Here is a 26,333-nt window from a genome sequence, read left to right on the forward strand (position 1 = left end):
TACAACATTAATCATTTCTTTACAGCAGTCTCTTTTAAAACATTTTCAAAAATACAAAAATGGAAAAATAGCCAAAAAATATAAAAGGGCCTATAATAAATAAAATAATACTTTCTTCTGTCTCAGACTCAAACATTTTCACACTTTTATCCTAGAAAATTCTATTCCTCTATCTTTACTAGAAATTACATGTGAATATCAGTAACATTTTAATCCCTAAAGCCCCTCTGATCTCTAGCCCTGACTTCTTTTACCCATGTACTTCTAAAGCCTATGGCAGGTGAAAACTCAGCTTCTTGTGAACTCTACCTTCAGCTTCACATACACAAAAACCCTCATCCTTTTGGAGGGGAGACCCTATTCTACTCCAGTATCTCTTATCTCTCACTCAGTCATCTCTCCTCACCATTATTTCCACTGAAATACTGAATAGTACTCTAGACAACTTCTTCTTCCTCTATACACTACCAACCACTACTGATTTTGCCTTTTCACACCCTCCCCACACACACATCCTTCCCACTCCTCCCTAAGCTCAAGTCATTATCTTAACCATAAAGGAGTCTCCTGACTTCCCTGCTACCCTTCCTACATTCCCTTTAAGCCCTTCAGTGATTCCATCACCTCCAGAATAAAGCCTCAGTTCTTTATCAAGGCCCATGAGTCCCACCAGTAACCTCACTGCCCCTGTGTCTTGGGCTCTCAGGGCTTCCTTCCTGAAAGAGCTTCCTGCATTCAATCCAGCCTACCTGGACTGGGTAGACTGAGTAATTTTCCATGCTCATGCTGTTGCTTTGGTGACAACCCATCCCACCTCCATTGCTCAGTTAGTTTATTCAATTCTTCAGGAAAGGTCTATGCAAACCTTGTCTAAGAAAGTAAGGATCTCGCAGCCCTCAGTGAAGAGGCAAACTCTGGTGCTCTGCCTCAGCCTATGTCTTGGCACTTAATTTCCAAGTGAGGAATTCACACATGTCAGACTTGCCCAGGAGATTTCAAGCTCCCCAGAACAGAAACCACATATTACCCATCTTCATAACTACCAGCATGTCACACAACTTAATACTGACTGGTTCCAAGAAGACGGGAACTTCCAAACACCTATTTATGTGACAAAGCCTACTCCAGATGTCCTGTGAATCTATTCTCTCTCATTGAATACAATGATCACCTATTCACAGATGAATAAACCTAGACCCTGATGTTAAGAAACTCTTGCAAGGGCATTAAGGGAAGCAGACTTGCAATTAGGTCTACTTGACTCCTTCATCATTGTTCCATTATACTATTCTTGTATGTTTTGATGCTGAAAGTTAAGTGAGTAGGTCACATAGACAGTTCTGAAAGATAGGACAGCTTGATAAAATCATGGATAAGCAAAGGGTACTGAATCCTGCCCCAAAAGTAGAGATAAACAATAGTGGGCACTACAAGCCTTAAAATTTGGACAGCCAGGCCAAATGAGCCAATGGGTGCAATAGTGGCATGTCTGTTATAGGCAAAACCAACCACTCTCTAACTGGACTGGAGATCTGCTCCATGGGAGGGAATACATGCCTGGTACTAAAATCCTATGATGGGGAAGTTATGAGCCCTAGGACTATATTGTCTGCTGGTGTATGCCTAAATGAACATGCTCACCAAACTGCCTGGTAAACACTTCTTGTAATGTTTATACCCATATATTAATGCTACTCTCATTTTTAGTTAGAGAACCTTCTCTTTTCAGATAAGGACCTTAGATGACTCAGAAGGCACCATAATGCCGAGAAGTGACAGAGAACTGCTCAGCACTGAAATATCTCTATCATACCTTCCAAGGCTGAAGGTCCACTGTGGAAGAGATGGCAGAAAGAATGTAAGAGCAAAAAGAAGGCCAGGACTCCTTACAATGTGCTCTTCCAGACACAAAGTAGCATGAATATCCATGACCTCACGGAGTCTGATACTACCTACAGAAAAGCACCATAATAGCAGGAAAAGATGATGTCATCAAAAATAAAAGAGAGATTCATGGTGGGATATGATGAAGACTGGGGTTGTGAAGGGGAATGTGGGGGGGGGGGCATGGAATTACCATGGCTTATTGTCTATAATTATGGGAGTGGTCAACAAAAAATAAAATTCAAAAAGCCAAAAGTGAGCTGGGCATGGTGGCACATGCCTTTAATCCCAGCACTTGGGAGGCAGAGGTACGAGGATCACCGTGAGTTCGAGGCCACCCTTAGGGTACTGAGTGAATTCCAGGTCAGCCTGAGCTAGAGGGAGACCCTACCTCGAGAAACAAAACAACAACATAAAAAGCCAAGAGTAATGTATAATGCAAGTCTAATAGCAGAGAAACAAAAAGAATACTATGAACAAATTTTGTAAGCACCACTTACAACTTGCATTTTACATACCCAAGCAGTATCTGTCGGAGCTATTCACAATTAGAAGGACATGCTGTCAAGCAGCTGCACTGGTCTTGCTTAATCCTACTGGTTTGCTCTCCCAACAACGTCCCAAATGTTTCTCCTCATTCCCCAACTACACAGCATCCCACACCACTCACTAAAATTAACTTTGGAACCAATACTCTTCGGGGATTTAAAAGTTGATGGCTTCTGGACAGAAGCAGCCATCCCTGAAAACTTCTGTTGGGAACTTGTTATGGAAAGAATAGCACAAGAGGCTGGAGAGATGGCTTAGCGGTTAAGCGCTTGCCTGTGAAGCCTAAGGACCCTGGTTCGAGGCTCGGTTCCCCAGGACCCACGTTAGCCAGATGCACAAGGGGGCGCACGTGTCTGGAGTTCGTTTGCAGGGGCTGGAAGCCCTGGCGCGCCCATTCTCTCCCTCTCCCTCTGTCTTTCTCTCTGTGTCTGTCGCTCTCAAATAAATAAATAAAAAATGAACAAAAAAATATTAAAAAAAAAAAAAAGAATAGCACAAGAACAAAATGGCAGTGCCACAAAGAAGGTTCAGGGTCACCATGAGGCCTGAAAGCACTAGAAACTTCCCTCAAAGATGAGTACAATGGCTGAGAATGTCAAGGCCTCTGTAAGGACTGAATTAGATGGTTTCAGAGTAAATACTTGGCACCAAGCCTAACACAAAGAAGAATCTCAACTGGCTTTTGCTAAATGACTGGGTAAGCAAGCAAGTTCCTCCTGTCCCCTGCCCGGCAGGATAAGGACTAGGAAAAGGCACTAGGAGCTCGGAAGCCCTGTCACTGAACAGGAAGCCATATGGTATTTAGCAACGGTAGGAAGTTACAGAAAGGCATGCCTCTGCACCCTCACATCTGAAAAATGAACTCAAACCTTTCTGCTTAGTAGAGAAAAATAAGCAAAACTGACCCCATGGTAACCAGGCACCAAAAAATAAAATAAAATAAATCTGAAAGCATTCCCACTTTAAAAAAAAAAGAGTATACACACACACTCACACACACACACACACACACACACACACACACACACACACATATCGTAACAACCAGGCTGCAACAGGATAAAGGAATACCTCCCAACTCCAGAAGAACTGTAGAAAGTAGGTTAAGAAAAGCCTCCCACAGTGAGCCCTAACTCCTGCAGGCCAAACAAGCAGGTACTTAGTAGGCACTGAAATGGCAGATACCCACCTCCTAAAATTAAGAGTGCACCTAGCTCAAGTTTAGGTGGAACTTCATAACACTTGGTTCCCATAAAGCATTCAAAAGCAACCAAATCCCAAAGCACCAGAAAACAAGCTCAAGGAAACAGTCACATGACAAAGAGGAAGGAAGGGACCTAGGCAGGGTGTGGCTAAATAGTTAAGAGGTTGATCAGGTAGAAAGTTTCAGATTTCAGAGTAGAGTACCTTTTGGTGACTTGGGGAGGGGGGATACAGGGAAGCAGATTGAACTTATTTTTTTTCCTGATTTGCTGGGAAATCATATTAAACATGCCACACATGATTAACATGTTAGGCATGTTAGACAAACAAGTGCTCTGCCATTGAGCTACATCTCCAGTTTGTCTATGACTTTTGAACCAATTATAAACTTAGCTATTCCTGGGCAAACAGTCCCAGATTATGGTACCTCAATCACTTATTCCCAGGATTCCAAAGCTCCTCCAATCCCTTTTCTATAAATAAGAAAAATCAGAATCTAACATCCCAAAGGTCTTCTAAAAAGGAATAAAGAATACAAATTTTGAAGGCTTGCCACCTTTTAATGTTAATCCAAATAACTAAAAAGCATCCTTCGCAAAATTTAATACAAAGATTCTAAAAATAATTTTCTTATGTGCTATTTTGCTTTTTTATTATAAACTAGAGATCAATGTCATATTGTTTAAGAACCTATCAAAAGTTCCAGAAAGAAGATTTTCCCTGACCTGCCAAGTTCTGCAGTATTTGAAGACTTGTTGGGCATATTTTGATTGAGAATCTTAGTGTGTGAACATATTTCATCCTGGTCCTATTCCCAATCGGGTTGCACTCTGCCTCACCCCCATTTCCACTGACTGCGCTCCTCAGTGAGATTTTTCAGGATTCTTTTGCTGCACAGTCCTTGAACCACTATTAGAAATGAAGCAGATCTTGAACTCAACTTGTTGAAATTGTGTTTACACCCTGTTCAAAAGCACAGTGAGGGCTGGAGAGATGGCTTAGCAGTGAAGTGCTTGCCTGTAAAGCCTATCAACCCATGTTTTACTCTCCAAATCTCACATTAGCCAGACAAAGGTAAGGCAAGTACAAGGTCGCACATACCCACTAGGTGGCACAAGGATCTAGAGTTTCACTGCGGTGACTGAGGCCCTAATGCACCAATTCTCTTTCTCGCCCCTCCCTTTCTCTGTCTGTGTGTGTGTCTCTCTTAAAAAAAAAAAAAAAGTATGGTGACAAAGTCTACCTGACCCAGGTTACCTTAAGCCCATTTCCCTCACTGCGAAACAAGGATAATGGCCGCACCTTGTGAAGTCTTTTGTGACAGTTCTGTCAGCTGACGTGTCTTAAATGCACACTACGAAGTACTCAGCTGGTATAGTTCTCTCCCCCCAACTCAATCTTGGCCATCATCTATCATCTATCGCTGGTGCTACATCAAAAGTCCTGAGAGCCCTGCCACCCATCTGTCCCCATGCCAATTTCCTCTCATCCACACCACCACTGCCAAGGCTTTGCTCCAACACACAGATTTGATTACATCACCTTCCAGCTAAAAGACCTCTGACAGCTATCACTTGCTCATGGGATCAAGTCCACGCTTCTTAGCCTGGCATCCTAGGCCTTTGCAATCTGGCTTGCTCCTTCCTGACACTGTACCCAAATACCAGGCACCGTCTGTTCTAGTAATGAACCCCCAAGCATGACTTCTATTTTCATGCCTCCCAGCTTCTGCTCACTGTGCTCCCACCAGTAGGCACCCTCCTGCAAAGCACCCCTGTCAAAGTCCTCTACAGTTTCACCTCCTCTCTCTCTCCCTGACATCAGCCCCAGAGCCAGCTCCTCTTCCTCCCTCCTCCTGTACAGTCTCCCAGACACCTCCTCTAGTCTGGGTGTGCATTTTTCTCAGGCTGACACACATGGCTGGGCCTCAAACTCTGACAGGCACCATGACAGTCCTCAAGAAGTATTTGTTGGTGGGCTGGAGAGATGGCTTAGCAGTTAGGCGCTTGCCTGTGAAGCCTAAGGACCCCGGTTCAAGGCTCGGTTCCCCAGGTCCCACGTTAGCCAGATGCACAAGGGGGCGCACGCGTCTGGAGTTCGTTTGCAGAGGCTGGAAGCCCTGGTGCGCCATTCTCTCTCTCTCCTCTATCTGTCTTTCTCTCTCTGTCTGTCGCTCTGGAAGGAAGGAAGGAAGGAAGGAAGGAAGGAAGGAAGGAAGGAAGGAAGGAAGGAAGGAAGGAAGGAAGGAAGGAAGGAAGGAAGGAAGGAAGGAAGGAAGGAAGGAAGGAAGGAAGGAAGTATTTGTTGGAAAAATCAATGCCCAGCTTCCATCACCCTTAAACAAATGAAAATAGTTTCTAATCTGTCAGTTAACACCTCCGTGGAAAAATCAGATCTCTGGAAACTCACAGGCACTCTATTTGTTGAGCTAGCCAAGGCTGTTCCTAATGAAGGGAGCAAAAAGGGCCTGTGCCTGTGAGCTCAGAACTCAGTCACTGTCTTTCTATGTCCATGTCACAGGGGTACATGTGATACTTTAGTCCCTCTGGCTCCATGTTTGCTATGTGAAGCTGGAGGGTTGAAAGGGTTCCTCTTGCCTAAACAAAGTACTTCAGAAGGGAAAAGCCAACAAAATTATTCATAATAATAGGGGGAAAGTGTAAAAAACTCAAGTGTAAGCTACACCTTAGTGTCCTTAGAGAATTCAGTTTGTTTTCAGAGAAATGATGCTATCGAGGCAGGAAGCAGGGTTAAGTCCTTGTCTGATTGAGCACTTGTACAAGTCAGATATGAAGTTAAGTGCCACAAGACCTGGAGACAACCGATAGAAGAGAACACTTCTCAGCACACCCATGCAAAGAGCATGAGCTCAGCCTCCAAGCCATTCCTTGGTGTCTTGTTCAAAAGAGACTAAGTTCATTCCACCCTCATGCATGCCTTGGGTTTGTCCTGCATTGCTTCTTTAAAGGCTGGAAATCAATCCCAGGGCATTGCACAACCTGAGCAAAAGCTGGGTTACCAAGCTAATCCCCAGGCACATATGGGTCTAGCAAGGCACAAAGTTGGCACAGAGGATCCCTCACCCCCACTTTGGCACCTTTCTAGGGAAGCCTACCCTCTTGGCTGGCAAGCACCCTGTTCATAAATAAACATACATGCATGGCTTGAGTGTAGTACACAGAAATGCTCTATTTAAATAAAACAAAGTTTACTGTTCTAAACTACACTCAAGCAAAACACTTCCAAACCCTGAGCCACTGCCATTTCAGTAAGTAAACAGGCGTTTTAAACATCAATTTTCATAAAAACCAGACAGCCTATTAGCAATATTCTTGTGCCAATGATAAAACGCCCTTTTGATTCACCAACACCTTCTCTTCTATAAATCACCTACCTTGTGCTAGATATCAGCTCAAAATATTCTGTATTTTGTATTATCTAATTGTTTTAATATAAGCAACCAAACACCTATACAGACAACCTTGAAACCAAGTGCTTATTTGATCTTCTGTAACCCATTAAGAATTTTTAAAACACTCAGAATAAAATCCATCCAACAACTGATCCATCAAATTGAATTTAAAGCACAGTAAGAGGAGGAGACAGGAAAAGAGGCTCAAGGATCTATGGGCCAAGTCCGATGGTAAGCAGTTATAGGATCTCGCCTTTGGTCTTGGCACAAACTCCAAGAAACAAGAATTACTAACCTCATTTTATAGACACACACACAGGTCAAATCCATTTGCCAGAGCTACACATAAAACCAAGGTTCTGGCTTTAAAGCTCACCATCTTACGGTTGGGGGCACAGCTTACCAATAGAGCACTTGCCTAGTATGGGCAAGGCCTGGAATTTAACCTCTTCACCTCCAAAAAGGGAGATGGGCATGGGGGCACATACCCGTAGTGGTAGCACTCAGGATGCTAAGGCGCGAGGATCACTTGAGTACTTCAACCCAGGAGATCAAGGCCAGCTTGAGCATCATAGCAAGATGCTACTCCTTAAAAGAATAAACGAGGGGGAGGGGAGATTTGCATGGTAGTTTTAAAGTTCCTGTTCTGTCCAACACACGTTACTATTCCTAACAGTCAAGTTTTCATGTATAAAGCAGCACGCCTTGCCAGCTAAGAGATTAAATATAAGAATGTGCTGGGAAAGGCTTAGGTACTTGCCACTCAGTAGTAAAGCTATTTTATCATTATAAGTTATTCTTCATTAACACACATAAACTTACTTTAAGGTTATTTTTGCCCCAGACACACAACAAGCACTTGTAAGACTACAGAGAAAAAAAAAAAAGTAAAAGCTTACACAGCATAAAGTTAACAAAGTCAGCAATGATGGCAACTTTTACATGAAGTTCTGAGTTTCTAAGACCATGTACATATCAAATCACCACCTCTAGAGAGTCCTCAAATTTAAGTCTTAGATTGGCCTAAGCATTTATCAGGGAAGCATTAATTATAACTCTCTCCAGGGGCTGGGAGATGGCTCAGTGGATGCAGCACCTTCCATGCAAAGGGGAATAATTGAGTTCAAACCCCAGCATCCATGGAAAACGCTAGCGTCTGCAATCCCAGTGCACCCATGGTGGTAAGGGAGGCACAGACAGAAGAATCTTCTGGAAACTCAATTCAGTGGTGAAAATAAGAGAGACCCTGCCTCTAAAAAAAGCTGGTGGGGGGCTGGAGAGATGGCTTAGTGGTTAAGCGCTTGTCTGTGAAGCCTAAGGACCCCAATTCAAGGCTCAATTCTCCAGTACCCATGTAAGCCAGATGCACAAGGGCTTATGCATTTGCAGTGACTGGAGGCCCTGATGCGCCCACTCTCTCTCTCTCTCTGCCTCTTTCTCTATCTGTTGCTCTCAAATAAGTAAAAAAATAAATAAATAAACAAAAATAAAAATAAAGCTGGTGGGTAAGGACCAACACCCCCAATGTTGTCCACTGATTTCCATATGTATGCCATAGCATGTGCACACCCACACTCACAACACGTATACAATCACATTTGCCTAACCCCCACCAAAAAAAAAAATGTATCTAGCAGAGGCAAAATTAATGCACATTCCTAAGTTATTGTGTTTAAAAAAAAGATTTATACAATGGAATTTTATCATGACAGCTCAGCTTACCCTATCATTTGGAATAAAATTCAACCACCACATATGTTTAACACCCAAGCCACTTTACTCAAGAGACATATGGTTTACAGTCTTAAGGTACAATATACTGTAAACCTATCCACTTAAAGAGGTCAGCTATTCACAATACCGTTCCATCAGACCTGGAATTAATTCAACTTGCATCCCTTAAATTAAAACTAACTTCTAAACAAATTCTTCACTTATTTCTTTATCTTCAAAAAAGCTACTCCTTAAGAATTACTGAATCTAAATCACACCAAAGAAGCAAACACAATCTATTTTTGAAGAAAACCATACAAAACTTTTAACTGGAATCTAATCCTGCTCTTAAAACTCATCTCCAGCTTCTAGAAAATATAAGGGACAAAGGGAAGAGGTAAACAACACCAGAAAGAAAGAAACAAAACAAATTCAGAATATAAGATAATCTATAAGCTCTTTGCTAAAAATGGGGGGAAGGATAGTATTTTCTACATTAAAAAAAATTTTTAACACCACCACCACACAGTGCAATATGTGAACTTTGATTGATTCTTGGTGCCAAAAATCAAAAATGCCAACAAATAGCATTTGTGGGACAGTATGATAATATTGGGAAATTACTGCTAAATTGATATGATAATGAGGTAGTGATTAACTTCTTTAAGCCCTTAGTTACAAATGCATAGTAAAGTTTGTAAAGTAAAATTACATGATACTTTGGATTTGCTTGAAAATATTTCACAAATTAAATAACTCAACAGTCATGGTTCTGTGGCCAAAATATTCTTTACAACATACTGTACAATTCCATGAATTTAAAAAATAACATGCTTTATTTTCCTTCTAAGATATTAGGAATATTAGATCTGAGTGTGCAAAAGTCTTGTTCTTTAAAAAAACAAAAGCCTGGTTTACTTTGTTTAATCCAAAATTTCCCATTTATTAGACTACAGAACTATTTTCCCTATATAACATGTACTGACTTTCTGAAAATAAGTTTCCCATGGACCTCACTTGGGGAATTACTTATTTACGTAGTTGAATCATGTGCAAAACTTAAGAACCTCCAACAAGGTAGCCAGGATATGCTGGTACATGCCTGGAAGCCCAGCACTAGGGAGGCTGAAGAAAGTGGATGATGAGTTTCAGACCAGCCTGAACTACAAAGCTAGACCTTGTATCAAAAATTCAAAACTGCTGCTTTGCAATGTAAGAGCTACCTACTGGTTTTGTGTCTTTTGCATCTATAATTATGTTTAGTCCAAGTTAACATGTTTTAATTTGTAAGTCTTCACAACATGAAATTCCACTGCAGACATGCACTCAATGAAGTTAAATTTCACTTATCCCTATCCCATTTTCTTTTAACTAACAAGACAATAATTTCGGGAGGGAGTTATTTGGGGGTTTTTTGTTTGTTTGTTTTTGTTTTTCAAGGTAAGGTCTCTCTCTCTAGTCTAGGCTAACATGGAATTCACCTATGTAGTCCCAGGCTGGCCTTGAACTCACAGCAATTCTCCTGTCTCTGCCTCCCAAGTGCTAGGACTAAAAGCATCTGCCACCATGCCCAGCTAAGAATAATTTTAAACTAATACAAGTTCCCATATCACACTTACTTTTCACTTTCAATACTATGTTGAGATATTTCAAAAGAAGACCAATCTACCTCCAAAGACATAATTAGACAAGACAATCTAAAATGTGGAAACACCAAAGACCACAGATAGCCAAACCAATTCTAACTAGAAAGAATGTAGCCAGAGGTATCATGTTACCAGACCTCAAAATATACTACAAAGCCATAGTGTAAAAGACAGGATGCTACAGATACCATATCTAAAACTTGTGGTGGGGGGGGGGCAATTTCAATAGCCTTTTCAGTAAATAGTGGTGACAAAAATAGAGATCCCTGTGCAGAACAATGAAAATAGATCTGTATCTCTCACCCTACACAAAGATTAATTCAAGCTGGATCAAAGATACTAATTTTAAAACAAAAATAGGGCTAGATAGATTGCTGCACAAGCATGGCAATCTGGGCAGTGTAGTGGGCACCTGTAATCCCAGCACACCTACAGCAAGAAGAGAGGTGGAAACAGAACCATCTGCCAGAAACCTGCAAACCAGTGAAGACAGTGATGAACAATGACAGACGACGCTACCTCAAAAGAGGTGGAAGACAAGAGCTAACACAACCAAAATTATACTCCGACCTCCACATGCTTGCTGTGGCATGCTCACAGGCACACACACATGAACATGCGCCCCCCCCCCAAACAAAAAAAGAAACCAGAAACACTGAAACTTGTTAGAGGAAACACTTCGGAATGGAGTTGAAGGCAAGAAATTTCTGAATATAGCCCTAACAGTTCAGGAAATAAGCAGAGTGAACAGAATGGGAGGTAATCTTTGTCAGCTATACTTTAGATGAGGGGTTAATATCTAGAATATATAATAAACTGAATAAACTAAACACTAAAAAAAAAAACCCTCGTCAGGGCTGGAGAGATGGCTTAGTGGTTAAGGCGCATGTCTACAAAGCCTAAGGACCCTGGTTTGATTCTCTAGGTCCCATGTAAGCCAGATGTGCATGATGCACATGTGTCTGGAGTTCGTTTGCAGTGGCTAGAAGCCTTGGTGTGTCCATTCTCTCTCTCTCTCTTTCTCTCTCTCCCTCTCCCTCTCTCTGTCTCTAATAAATAAATATAAATATAAATTAAAAATCTTTTTTAAAAAAAACCTGTCAATCAATCAATGGGGCAATGAACTAAACAAAGAGTTCTCAGAAGTACAAATGACCAATAAATATTTTTTTTAAGTGTTCAACATCCCTAGCCATCAGAGAAATACAAAGTAAAACTACTTTGAGATTCACTCTCACACCATTCTGAACAACTATCATCAAGAATACAAATGATAACAAATGCTAACAAAGATGTGAGAAAAGAGGAACCCTTATCCATTCTTGGTAGAAGTTTAAACTAGTAGAACCACCATGGAAGTCAGTGAGAATGCTTTTCAAAAAGAACTAAAAGGAGGGGCTGGAGAGATGGTTGGGTGCTTGCCTGTGAAGCCTAAGGACCCCAGTTCCAGGCTCAATTCCCCAGAACCCATGTTAGCCAGATGCACAAGACGGCGCACACATCTGGAGTTCGTTTGCAGTAGCTGGAAGCCCTGGCACAACCCCCCGCCCCCCCCAAAAAAAAAAACTAAAAGGAAGGCTGGAGAGATGGCTTAGACATTGAGGTACTTGCCTGCAAAGCTTAAGGACCCAAATTTGATTCCCCAGTATTCAATGAAATCCAGATGCACAGAGTAGCATTCATTTGCATTGTGGCTAAAGGCCCTGGCACTCCCATTCTCTCTGAATCTACCTCCTTCCTTCCTTCCCTCCCTGACTCCCTCCCTCCATGTCCATGTCTCTCTCTCACACTCCTCTCTCCCCCTCTCCCTCTTTCTAATAAATAAATAATTTTTAAATCAAAAACCTAAAAGTGGAACTACTGCTACATACTATTCATGGGCATAACCAAAGGAGTCTACTTCCTACTGTCCAGGTACTTCACATCCAGGTTGGCTGCTACTCTATTCACAACAGCATGGAAATGGAGTCAGCTAGACATCTATTAATAGATGACTAGATAATGAAGGAGTGGCATATGTACACAACAAAATTTTATTCATCTATAAAGAAAAATAACATGAGATTTGCATAAAAATAGATATAACTGGAAGATAATATAATTTATGATAACCTAGGCTCAGAAAGTCAAATAATGTATGTTGTCATATTCAGATACTAACTTGTAAATGTGAATATGTTTATCTAGGTGTCAGTAAATGTGGGTAAAGGCCACAAACTAGCAAAAAAGGTGCACGAGGGTTGGAGAGATGGCTCAGCAGTTAAAGCACTTGCCTACAAAGCCTAACAACCCAGGTTTGATTTCCCAGTACCCATATAAATCCAGATGTACCAAGTGGCACATGTATCCAGAGTCTGTTTGCAGCAGCTGGAAGAAACCATGGCATGCCCATTCTCTGTCTGTCTCTCTTTTATCTCTCTCTGCTTGCAAATAAATTAATTAATAATTTAAATCAGAAAGAAAGAAAAAAGAGAAAAAGGTCCAGTAGACTGCAGAAGGCAGCCCTTAAGAGAAGGGAAGGGAAGAAGACAACAGAGCACATGAATTGGAAAGTGGAATGTTGGGGATCAAAGGGTAGAGTGGGGTCAGGAGACTGGAGGAGTGGAGATCATCCAAAACTAAGCATGTGTGAAAATGCCACAAGGAAACCTGTTACTCTGTAAGCTAACTTTGAAAGAAAATATTAAAAAGTAAAAAACACCACTCAAAACTCATTCAGAGTCTCTCAGATACTACTTAAGTGTTTCCCACAATTTACCTCAGAGGCATTCTTTGTATAAATGGGTCTTTGGATACTTAACCAACTGGATCCCAAAAGATTCACCTAATCACACACTGTATGCACTCTACAGCTAAGTGTTTTATGTAACCTTCAACTAGTATCTGTAGATCTTCAGAGAAAAACTATATCTCATTCTATTTAGGATAGCCAGTGCTCTAAAAGTTCATGGAAATATACTCAAGAGAAAACAAAAATGACTAACAAAGAAATATGAGGTAGAAACCACCACAAAGAAATGATGAAATTTTGTATCTCCCCTGTCTATAGAAGACAATTGATGATGTTCAGACCTTCATATACATTCTGCCATTTGACCCTCAACACTCTAGAGAGCTGTTTTCCACTGTAACAGCACAGACAGCTCCATTTCAAAGCCAACAGCTCCTCAACCCTCATCAAGCCTTTCAGAATGCCAGCTAAACAGTGCCGAAGTCCATCTTGCCCAACCAGAAGCTCCAGCCAATACTGCCATTGTCATGGAGGATACCTCCCATGATTTTGCTTAGGGATAATTTCAGACAGCTATTTAAGCACAGGCATTGAGCTCTTCCTGCATCCCAGCCAGGTATGGATACTCATGCCTATAAATCCTTTCACTCAGGAGGAAGAGGCAGGAGGATCAGGAGTTCAAGGCTAGCCTTGAATACTCAGTGTGTTTGAGGCTAGCATGGGCCACTGGAGGCCCTTTGTGAGACAAAAACAGCAACAAAAAAATCTCATACATTTCACCCATCAGGCCTTTTGTGTTACATCACAAAAAAAGGGGAGGAGTCTTCTTTGAATTCACTGCACTGGCCTAGGTTTGTGCAATGGTTTTGTTTTGTTTTGTTTTGTTTTGTTTTGTTTTGTTTTGTTTTGTTTTGTTTTTCGAGGTAGGGTCTCACTCTAGTCCAGACTGACCTGGAATTAACTCTGTCATCTCAGGGTGGCCTTGAACTCATGGCAATCCTCCTACTTCTGCCTCCCAAGTGCTGGAATTAAAGGTGTGCGCCACCATACCTGGCTTGTGCAATGTTTTTTATACCATCATCCCAAAGAGCTTCCCCTACTGTCACCCTGACCGTATGTAACTTATATGATGGTCTCAAAAACATTTGGGTCATGCAGACCTATGCATAAAAAATTAAAAATATAATCCAAACATATCTACTTTCTATCTAATTGTGAATAATGAAAATACTAGAGTTATGAATTGAATGTTTATAATGAAATAAAATTCATTAAAAATTTTTATAGGATAAGATTTAAGCAGTAGTTTTAGTTTATTCTTATTAACAGTATAAATTCATATACAATTTTTGTGTTAATTTGTCAAACTTCATTTCTTAACCACTTTAAGATATTTTGTTATGTAAGTTTTATTAAATACATATGACACATATATTCTAACAGTTTATTATTAGCAGTGTATCATTATTCTATACTTTCTTTGCAAGAATCTTTTTAAGCTACTTGCCCATTTTGTGGGGATCCATTTAATTAAAACTAGCTAATCTGGGCTGGAGAGATGGCTTAGTGGTTAAGGCACATGCCTGAGAAGCCTAAGGACCTAGGTTCAATTCTCCAGGTCCCACGTAAGCCAAGTGCACATAGCGGCACATGTGTCTAGAGTTTGTTTGCAGTGGCTACAGGCCCTGGCATGCCCATTCTCCTATTATCCCCACACACACTAATAAATTAATAAAAATAAATCTTAAAAAGCTAGTTAATCGATTTAAATGGATAAAGCTCTTCCAAGGCAAGACTAAGAATGGGAGTACCACCGTCAACTCTATCAGGTTGTAAGCAGACCCTCAAAAACCTCATTAACAGGAATCTGTCAGATACAGCACCCAGTGTCCGCCCACATTTAACTATTAATAAAGCCTTGGTTTTCCAGATCAAGTTCTAATGTTTTCTTCCCTCCTATGTTGGCTGATCTTATCTATTACACTTCACCTTGGCATTCACAGTCTCAAACAACAATAAAAATGTTTTCTCTGAGAGTCATGGTGGTTCTGGGGTTGGTTAACTCAGCAGCTAAGAAGTCACTGTGGCTTTCAGTGCCTTCAGCCTTTTCAATCTGTGACTTGTTTCCTTGTGCTGACTATATAAAGTTCCTGATATGGCAAGACTCAATAAGTGTTACATAGCTACTCATGAGTCAGTCATTGACCACAGGTGTGGTTTTACTGAACTTGTCTTAGCTTAGTGAAGATTCACTCCCCATGGCAGAGGAATGCTCAGTTTACCCACAAGTACATGGTCAGTAGGCAATTAAAAGCAAAATTATGATGGGAAGTCATGTGGCAAGTTTACTTAGCAAGGACCTCCCAATGGATCATGTCACTGCAAGAGCCTCAAATAAGTTAGGCCTAGGAAGAAGAATCATGCAGCAGAAGCTAGCTCCAAATTCCATACCCCAGGCAAATCAACAGTGCTTAGCTTACAAGGAGCAAGGGAAGCCAGAAAGGACCAATGATGTTGCTATGCAGACAACTGACACAATCCCTATGTATGTGGGACAAGCGAAGAAAGAAATTTTATACCTACAGACTTCTTCATTCACACATGTAGGTTCTCATCAGCAAGCACTCAATAAACATTAATAATTGATGTCACTAATCTCAAGTGATTTAGCACAAAGTCTGGCAGCAAGAGGGCATGTTATAGGCTACATGGGAATAATGACCAGCTCCAAGTTGTCAGAAGTAATTCAATAGCCCCTGATGTGAATGCCTGTGTTTGCAGCAATGCAAAGCCATGCTGGATGTGGGCAACACTGTGCACTCAAGACTACAGAGGTGTGCATCCCAAAGACACTAAGAATGTTCATATCTTTGGCATATTGGTATGTTGTCATAATGAGTAATATTACTCATGGGAATATATACTGTGCTGGCTGACTCTTTTTGTTTACCAACTCCCTACCACCTTCCATCTACAATAATCTCCTCTGTGGAACACTGTCCCCCACATTTCCATTTTGTGGGCCTAACAGGCACTGCAAACTAGAACTCTTCTGTGGCTGGCACCAGGCCAATGTGGGTTTCTTCATGATTTTCCCAGATTGGCACTACACTTCTGAAGTTTTGGCATTGCCAGGAGTCAACACTTTGCTGGGTCATAGTGATTTAATGATGGGGGCATCCCATCTGAGTTAAAGGGCTTAAATAATCTAAGAGAGATTTCTTTCCAAACATACCTAAACAAATTGGACTGTTAAATAAGTGATGGTAACATATGCAATGGACTTACTACCCAGCCAACAAAACAGAGTCAAAAGGACTGGTGTGATGGCTTAGTAGTTAAGGCACTTGCCTGCAAAGCCTAAGGATCCAAGTTCAACTCTTCAGATTCCAATGTAAGCCAGACACACAAAGGTGAGGCAAACACAAGGTTTCACATGCCCACTAGGTGGCACAAGCATCTGGAGTTCAATTGCACTGGCTGAGGTCCTGATGTGCCAATTCTCTCTCTCTCAAAATAAAAATAAAGGAAAAGAAATAAAAGAAAATGGGTTCTCAAAACAAAAAAAAAAAAACAGGGCCAAAGCATGAGCAGAGGGAATGAAAGTATGACCTGTGATGGGAAAATATATATATATATATATATATATATATATATATATATATATATCACATATGCATACACTGTACTCTAAACCATGCAAATACCCCTAACGCCCCTTCCTATGCGTGATCTTGTTCATGCACATTCAAAAGTGTAAGTAATGTAGAGTTGCATTTTGCAACATTATGACCTTCAGGTGAAAAGGTCACAGTCAACCCTTGCTTCAAGTCTTCCCAATCCCCAACCACAAAAGAGAAGAGCTACTCTTCACCACAAGTATGTAACCCTTGGTGTGCTGGGTAGGGCAGGTTAGGGTGCGAGTCACTGGTGTTGTAAGCCAGATGGCTGAGCACCCCGGGTTCCATCTATGACAACTATAGCTGGGAGATTTTTAATCTAATAAATTCCCTAATATTAATTGCAAAATCTGTGTTGAAATCCATGGACTCGTTTCTCTCTGCAACACTTTACTTACCCTTGACATTCTTACCTATGGGATACTTCTTTCCAGCGCATTCTCTGTGACCACACACACACATACATATGAGCTGCAAGAGCTCTTAAGACAACACTCCTTCTAAAAGAACAACCCTCACCAGCAACAAAGCCCAGCAAATCAGAACTTCTTTCCATCATAGAAAATGTCTTCTGAAAGTCTTCATTAAGACCATTCCTCTGGCTTAAAAGACCTACAACCAGCCAGGCATGGTGGCAAACTCCTTAGTCCCAGCACTTGGGAGGCAGAAATAGGAGGATTGCTGTGAGTTCAAGGCCAGCCTGGGACTACATAGAAAGAGTTCTAGATCAGCCTGAGTTAGAGTAAGACTCTACCCTGGGAAATAAAAAAAAAAAAGCCTTCCTCTTGGCTGCTAGCTGCTCCTGTCCCCTTTTAGTAAATTTATAAGAGTCTTTGAACTTTGCTAACAAATACTGCTTCACAAAAAGTTCTTCCCATTTGGAAATGCCAGTCAGTCAACAAATAAATGACTGAGTACTGTTACATCCCCTCTAGAAGGTTAAGCCACATTTTTTAATATTTTCAAAAAAATTCTCTGAGAATAAATTTAAAAACTGAATATGAATCCAGACACTGTGACACACACCTGTAATCCCCACCCTCAGGAGGCTGAGGAAGAAAGAGCTCCAGTCTGAGGCAGATTGGGCCATAAAGTAAGACCCTGTCATAAAAATAAACACACATAAGTCAATATGTAAAAGGTTTACATTGACAAATTGCACAAACATTTTTATGTTTTGTGCATTTTTATGTTTGAACTTAGCGTGTAACTTCACATTTAGACTTTTTTTTTTTTTTTTTTTGTATTTTCAAAGCAGGGTATAACTTCATTTTTGAACCTGTTAATATCCAAGGGTCATGGAGTGCTACTCATTGGGACAGCATGTGTTTAGCACATATAAAGCCTTCAATTTGACTCCCAGCACTTCCAAAAATACAAAGAAAATCCTAATCAGCTTCCAAACTGGGGTCTTACTACACTAAACAGACAAGTTTGACACAATGAACAAAGAGTGAAAATGGATCACCTACAATCTAAGACTTCTCTACCACCTATAGTATAGCAAATGGAGGGCTTTCCTCAACATGCAAGGTGCTGCAAAATCAAGTTAGCCAGTCATCAATAGAAAGAGCCAACCGCCCCAAGATAGACATACTCATCCAGGCTTTATAATTAGGCTGGAGACATGAAGATGAAAGGCAAATGGTATGTTCCTTTCTTACTTAAAAAATGAGTAGATTTACGCAGAGCTCTCCTTAAGAATGTTCTCTGGGCTACACATCTGGATTATAAATCATGTTAGACCCTGAAGCCTACTTAATAAAAGAAGTTAAAAATAAACAAATGATTAGTTGGAGGTATGTGACTTTCTGAAAGTCTCCTAGGGAGAAAGTTTTATTATCATTATTAGTGAACTGTTTTTAATCCTGCACATCAAAGCATAGATGTTAACCTGAAGGTTCTGAAACCAAAATAACCCACAAATGAAGTACTAGGAGAAACTGCCACATGCTCACATGAGTCTGTTTGTCAGGTTTTAGCCAATTCACAGGTAAACTGTATGAATACAGAGAGGTATGGAGGAAGAATGGGGAAGAATCAGGAGATCTGCTAGGCTCAAGTTCAAATCTATGATTCACAGATGACAGTTGGAAAACTGATCAAACTTCCTGGGTCTTGGTTTCCTCAACTGAGAACTCAGGGATGAAATATATAATAAGCCCTTTCTAAGCCCTGTTGTTCTGTTCTAATACTACCACACAGGCAACAGCAGCCCTACAATTCCCAAACTCTTGGACAGCAACAGGACTTTAGGGTTGCAAGATAATCCAACTGTAGGGATAAAGGTGACAAAAACAAAATCCAGAAAGGTTTGTAAATTAGAAGTGGGGCACAATTTTACCACCAATGAAATATAGATGTAAAAGACAGTTCAAAACAAAGCCATGTTAGGGACTAACGCAAATAAATAGCCATTGTATGTGAGCATGGGCACACGTTTTGTTTTTGAGCATGCATTTTTTTTTTATTCCTGTAAGTTACAAGTTAAAATTTCCATAATAAAAATAGTCTTTCTCGCTTCTTCCCCCTCCTTCCCTCTCCCTCCACCCTTACTCTGCTAGGGGATTGAACCCAAGGCCACATGCATATTAGGCAAGCTCATAAAGCCATTTTTCTGACTGTGAAACTCTCTGCTCTACTCTTTTTCTCAGCTACTCTTAACCTAAGAAAAGCAAAACAACTGGGTTAGAAATATCTATTGGAAACATAGACATAACATGAACCTCCAGCTATGCTGGCAGTCCTCACAATATGGATTACAGCTCTACTACCCAGGAGACATAGCTTTTAATGTTCTCAGAAGATAAAGAATTAATCAGCAATCCATGCCTAAAAATGGACAATTTAGTCAAAGCAATTCCATTGTCTTTAAAATTGCCCCCTCAATCACCCAGTATTAAAAACTCACTATAGCATCAAATAAACTGTGTGTGGTTAAAGAGACAAAATGTTCCTGTGGCTGTTACAGGAGCAGAAAAAGGGCTGACTATGAATCTGTTATGTTTCAGCTACACGATGAACATGAATTATGATAATTTAGACATTCTGGTGGTTAAACCAAGAAAGCAGGAAACTCAATACTTCCAAGTTCCAACAAAAGTTGAGTCTGTGGCACCAGAACTATAAGACAGGGCCATGAAATGTGACCTAATTTATTTCTGGACGTTCCTGCCTCCTTCAAAATCCATGACCCTGTTTCCCATCCTTTACTGTCCAATGCCTGGAGAGCACTCATTCACTTGGCAGTTAATAAGAACAACTCTCTGAGAGGTCCTGAGCAAAGTCCCATGCCAATTTCCTTTACTCGCCATGTTTTTCTTTGTAAAACCACCAGGATCACCCTATGATGGTTTTTTGTCTGACATTCTTGTAAACACAAACTTTTCAGAGCTGGTTTACTGTAGGAAAGATCCCTGTGCGCTCTCTACGCAGCTCAGATGAGAAAAACAGCAAGAACACTACGATCATGACCAATTCTCAGGCTCCCATAAATACTTTCATGCCCAAACAATCAAGCAGCAGCTGTTAAAATCCAAGACTCTTTCTTCCTCATAGCTGATCTGAAATACTTCCAGGCAGGCCAGAGAAGCTACACAAGAGCTTTCTTCTGCTTCCCCTCCCCCGGAGTGCCAGCCTGGCAGAAATAAAGATGACCCAGGAAGGTGGGGGGGGGGGAGGGAGAGAAAGGAGGAGAGAGGGAGAGAGTAGCGGATCTGAGGAAAGCAGACTTCGTTTATTTCCACCACAAAGAAAAACCAACCATCTGCCAAGCTAACCAGGTTGCTCCTTCCCTTCCCCACCCCCCACATTAACTTCGGTGATCCGGTGCGCCTGGCATTGCCCGAGTTCGCGACCTCCGTCCTGAGCCCTCTTCTCAAAGATTCAGAGCCAGGAGCTTCCTTGTGCGTCAGCGATCCTTGTCACCCGCCGGGACGCCACTGCTGGGGTCAAGTTCAAGACGAAGGCACCCTCCTCACCTCCCGGAGTTGACTCGGGGTGGTATCAGGGCTACGGAGACGAGCCCCCCTCGGGAAGCACAGCGATCTGCGGCTGCCAAGAGTGAGCCGAGGCGGCTGGGAGAGGACCGTCACTGAGCCCCGCGTCCCCCGCCCCCGGGCCGCCCGATCCCTTCTACCTGGCCACCGCCGCATTTCCTCCCGGAGCCTTTAACAATAAGTCAAGTAAGTTTGCAGAACGCCAGTCCAGGGACCTTTCAGTGTGCAAACCTGCCACACAATGCCTAGGGCTTCCTTCCACACCAGCCGTGCCGGAAAGCAGCCGCGCCAAGCGGGGGGGGGAGCATGCCCTGCACCCCATAGTCCTCCAGGAAGAAGCCGGGTCCTCATGATACCACCCCCAAAAGTAACCGCTCTGAATGCAAGATTAAGGGCACTCACACTCTTTCCCGGCTTCCCTCATTCCAAGAAAAAACCCTCAAGGTCTCTTCCCAACTCACCCCCCCACCCAGCCCCGAGCCAAGGCAAGAGCGGGCATAAGCTAACCGCAATGCTCCGGGCAGTAATGCCCTGGCCCGTGGGCGTGGGCAATGCCATCTTCCCCGGCTGAAGTTCGCTCCAACTTCGCGCCCCGCGCAGCGCGACACCCGCGACCCCGCGGTGCCAGGCGAGCCTCGCCCCCGTCCCCGCCGCCTACGCCCCGGTACCAGGCGCAGCCCGGGTCCCTGCTAAGCCCGAGAGGTTCCCGAGGAGGTGGGCTAGGGGACGAGCCGGCCGGAGGTGGTGTGGAAAACTCCGGCGTGCCCGCGTGGTCCCGGTGTCCCCAACCCCGGCTCCGCGGTGACCGGCTCGGGCCGGCCTGCACCGCCTCCCCAGCGGCGCCGAGATCAAGGCCGGGAGCGCCCAACATGTCTGTGCCTATCCCCGGAAAGCTCCCGAGGGCGCCCTGCGGACGAGGGGCCGCTCCGAAAACTTTCCCACACGCCTTGCCACGCTCCCCATCACCCAGGCTCGCTCCCCCGCCGGGACCTCGGCCCCACGCCGCAGCCCCTCCGCGGGCAGCCGGCCCCGCGCCCGAGGTTCGCGGCGGAGCCCGGGAGTTACCTGCCGGGAAAGTTTCCAGCCGGGCGGCGTGCTTCCCCACCCCCAGGGCCCGGCCTCCTGGCGCGGCCGGCTCGGCGCTCCGCGGCTGCCTCGGCACCGGCTCCCGACGCTCGGCTGCCCGCAGCTTGCCACAGGCTCGGCGGCCCGTCCCCCTGGCTCGCTCGGCCCACACCCGGGCCTCATTGGCAGCGCCAATCCCCGCCCTCGCGCGTGTTCCCGAAGGCACCTTCCTCTCGCGCGCCCGCCCGGCCGCGCCCCTCCCCGCCGCGAGCCGCGGCCGCTCCGGAGAGCCGCCCGGGCGCGGCGAGGCGCGCGAACTCCCCTCCCGGCTCCTCCTCCCCGAGCCCGGTCCCGGCGGGCGGGCCCCTGGCTTCCCAGGAGAAGGCTGGTCCCCTGGGGGAGCGGGGGGCGCTAGGCCGGGCGGGATGATTCATAGGCTTCTTTTCATCCACCCCCCCCCCCACCAACCCTCCTTTTGCAGCCTCTTTCAAATCAATAAAGTGACCCGGCCTTGCGCCTTCTTCGCGTTCAGAAAGCATCCGAGGAGGACATATGGGAGCAATTAGCCAAGCCGAAGTTTCCGTGGATGCCTCGGGATGGCTTGTGTGGCCTTGTTGGGTTTTCTTCCCCTCGCTGAACTAGACGCAAACACTCATGCTCACTTTCTGGGGCCAGGATGAGCTAAGAGATGCAAAGGATAAAAATGCATTCTCGCCAGCTGCATTCTTTTCTTTCCGCAAAGTGAATTAGCATCGCTCAAGGACCAGCGATTGCCCAGGCATCCCTGGAGTGGGGGGGGGAGGGGGTCTGTGGACTCACCCCTACTGGCGGTGCTCTCTAGGCTAAGTCCACCAGCTTCCTTGTTGGGAGGAGGGAGACATGGAGAAGGAGCACAGACAAAGATGCTATTATTATGTCCTGCTGGTGGCAGTAAATTAAACTCCCTAGTTCCTAAAATGTTTTGTTATTCCTCAGCAGAGCAAAAGCTAGAGTATGAGCTAGGCATCTGGGAGTCCTTGGTTCTCCAGAACCTCCCCGAATCCAGGCAGCCAATTTAGCATGGGATGTTGGGCCCATTCCATCACTAAAACCCGGTGGACCAGCTTTCCTTGCAGAAGGATGAACTAGATAGAGCAAGACTGTGCACAGGCTGCCCCATCTGTGTGCCTGCAGCAGAGAATACAGAAGTTGCTATAAATGGATTTATTGGCAACCCCTAACCTTTGCTGTGGCAAACCCGCCTTTAAAGACAACTGTGTTTTAAACAAGTTTCCCTATAAAAGCTTCAACCTAATGCCGAGCTTCCCAATATAAAGATACCAGCAGGAACGGTATCCATATTTAAAGTTCCTGTAAAAAGAGAGAAGAAGAAAAAAACATTCAATGTCTCTATCATAAATAAAAGATGGCTGGTATGTCGATACTTAACGTGTGAAAGTATCAGCACCACCGAAGTCTTTCTCAAACAAAGCAGGATATGGATATCCAAGAGAAAGACAGTAAGCCAGGAAAGTTTTTTTTTTTTTTACTTCTTTCTCCATTCTGAACTGTTGTCCTGTTGTTGAAAAATATCCCATTAATTCCATAATGTTCCATTAACGCCTCTTGAATGTGTAAAATTTACCAGTCTTTCAACAACAGAGGATAAAGTCAGAAAGCAACCATAACGACAGAATGACCCAAACAAAAGACAAAACCTCAGTAGTCTACTCTGAAAAACTAAGATATAAGAGAAACAGCCCAAAAGAAATAATTAGGACAGTTGTCTGCTCCAGATTTCTTTAAAATGGGTGAAATATGTGATAAATTAAATTCATAATGTATACCATTCTTTTGCCTCTTCTCAGCCACATTCCCAAATTTTAATGAAATTGCTTTAATTGGACTTTGAAGGCAACCAAAAAATTTCTTCCCCGCTACCTTCAAAACTGGCTAAGTTACAAATAGGAAATCACATAAAATGAGTATGTTGATTTCCAGCATCATCTTTCTTTTTACTCAAAAAAGTTTGTTTTTATAGTTTCAGAAGTGACTAGTCACTAAAGAAGTCACCTCATCACTGCCTGGTTAGGAGGGCTTAACATCCTAAACAGGCAGAGAGCTGGCAATCTGAAATGTGTACAGAGAAGGGCCCTGTCTCCCCTTCTTCCTGCAGTGTTTATATAATCCAAACTACATATGTTATTAAGCACAATCTGATTGCCAGCTCTAAACAGCTATTACTACAATACATTGTACTAAGGTTCTCAAAACTGCCTTAGGTTGTGAGTGAAAATGATACATTTTAGAAAAGTCAAGGCCAAAATATAGAGTAAAAAAAATTCATGGGTGAAATAAAAAGGGGGTCTTGTAGGAAGCTCAGTTCTGTGAGACAACTTTAACATTCTCTAAGCACCTTCTTAGCTGAGCACGGGTTCAAACGATGAATTTTAGTGCTTTTTTAGAATCCCCTCTTTTCTTAAGCAGTAAAAGATGCTTCTAGTTAGTTGCTGGGGTTTTTTGTACTTTTAGGGAGAGGAGGAGCAAGAATCACCACTTGCTTTTCTTGGGGTTTCTCTGCTCAATCTATGCAGTTTTCTAAAAACTCTTTTAGGGCTGGAGGGATGGCTTAGCAGTTAAGGCACTTGCCTGTGAAGCTTAAGGGCCTAGGTTCGACTTCCCAGAACCCACATAAGCTAGATGCACATGGTGGCGCATGCATTTGGAGTTCATTTGCAGTAGCTAGAGGCGCTGGTGTGCCCATATTCTCCGCTCCCCCTCTAATGAATAAATATTAAAAACTCTTATGTTACATATCTGTTGATAATAGCTGGGAAAAAAATAAGATAGAACTGTAGATCACATGAATTTTATATGTCACAGACATTCCCCAAACACACATAGATTTCATTTTTAAATTTCTCATCAGGTTGCCAGCAGTGGTGGCATTTCTCAACAGAATGGAAAACAACAAATAATAACTGGTTATTTTACAATTTGCTGCCCAAGGCAATAGACTGAGAAAGGCGTGAGAAAAGAATGTACTTTGTGAGTGTTAGGATAGCCTTGGCCTTACTCAAATTCCTAAATACTTCTATTTTAAATCAAGCCTAAGTTGGGATCGTAGCCAGTGCTTTTTATGGTATGTGATGTATAAAACATATAGGAAGAAGTGAAATGTTTAAAAATTAAATACAAAATTCAAGACAAGACTTAAAAAATTAATAATAAGGCAAGGTGAGAAACCCAGACTTAAGCACACAAACACTTTTCTCCTTCCTTGGCGGGCCTTTTCATGTTACAAGATGCTTTACTCTATTTTTTCCCATTTTGAAGAAGGAAAAATTTAACAACATAAGGAATAATAAAATAAATTGGGTGTATTTAGAAATCAGTTGGGAAAAGCAATGAAATTAAGTACCCCTGTACAGTCCCTGCATGTGCAACGATCCGTGGTCACGTGCGTGTGCCAGCACCATGGTCAGATGTGGGCTAACAGCATACATCCATCCAGGGAGATGGAAAGTCATTGCTGTGCTCAGCTAGTCAGCCTGTTAAATTGAAGGAGTCACGGGACATATAAACCCCTGCAGGTCTAGTGCATGGCCTACTACTGCTGGAGGAACTCATCCGCCATGGGGGAGACAGTGATTTATTTAAGTCAATAGGAAATGTGCTGAGGGAGGGAAGAGGACCATAGATTCAGAGGTTCAGATTTCCTTGTAAGAATATGGGACTAATTGAAGTCCCAGGAGAGTCTACTTTAAGTGGCATACAATGTGACTAACAGCTTTATTGTTGCTGGTGTTTGCGACAAGGTCTCACTCTGTAGGCTTAAACTCAAAATCCTCCTGCCTCAGCCTTCCCAATGGATTACAGACATGGACCACCACTCCCAGCTAATATTTACTTGAATCTTCTGTTTGTAAGATGGTCTAAAGAGGGAAACAGGAATTTTCTCTTTTCAGGAAAAGTAAGATAATACAATCACTGAAAAATGTTGAATCTGGTGCTTGCTTTGGCAGCACATATACTAAAATTGGAACCATACAGAGATTAGTATGGGCCCTGTGCAAGGATGACACACAAATTTGTGAAGTGTTCTATATTTTTAAAAAAGACATTAAATACCTAATTCCAGTTTGAAAAAAGAATGTTGAATCTGGTTATGATAACTTAAAAAATAATGGTCTAGGGCTGGAGAGATGGTTAGTGGTTAAGGTGCTTGCCTGTGAAGCCCAAGGACTCATGTTTAACTCTCCATGTCCCACATAAGCCAGACACACAGTTGCAGTGACTGGAGGCTCTAGCATGCCAATTCATTCTCTCTCTATCTCTCACAATAAAAAAAAAATGGTCTATTAACTTTGAGGATAAAGGATACATTTTAATAATCTCTTCCTTGGGAATGTCCCTATTTTCATCAGACTTTACAGGAAAAGACACCACAATTGGAGTCATAATATACAGGCT

At 42.8% G+C, this 26,333-nt stretch overlaps 1 protein-coding gene and 1 non-coding gene across 5 annotated transcripts in view; one reads left to right on the plus strand and one right to left on the minus strand.

Moving 5' to 3' along the window:
* The window catches only part of Tanc1 (tetratricopeptide repeat, ankyrin repeat and coiled-coil containing 1), a 255,800-nt gene extending 233,819 nt beyond the window's left edge, over positions 1 to 21,981 (minus strand). For 3 of the 4 annotated variants that reach the window (XM_012952495.2, XM_045146816.1, XM_045146818.1), the window contains exon 1: positions 20,957 to 21,062. The gene's annotated coding sequence lies outside the window, so the exon portion shown is untranslated. Of the gene's footprint in view, positions 1 to 20,956; positions 21,063 to 21,881 lie in introns of those variants that run through there. The other variant, XM_045146817.1, reaches the window with a different exon arrangement.
* Positions 21,982 to 25,869: 3,888 nt separating this feature from the next.
* On the plus strand, positions 25,870 to 25,973 carry LOC123460406. The gene has a single exon (XR_006636971.1). It is a non-coding gene; the product is annotated as a U6 spliceosomal RNA (small nuclear RNA).
* Positions 25,974 to 26,333: the final 360 nt, after the last annotated feature.

Source organism: Jaculus jaculus, chromosome 4 (genome assembly GCF_020740685.1).
Source record: "Jaculus jaculus isolate mJacJac1 chromosome 4, mJacJac1.mat.Y.cur, whole genome shotgun sequence".
Taxonomy (NCBI): Eukaryota; Metazoa; Chordata; class Mammalia; order Rodentia; family Dipodidae; genus Jaculus; species Jaculus jaculus.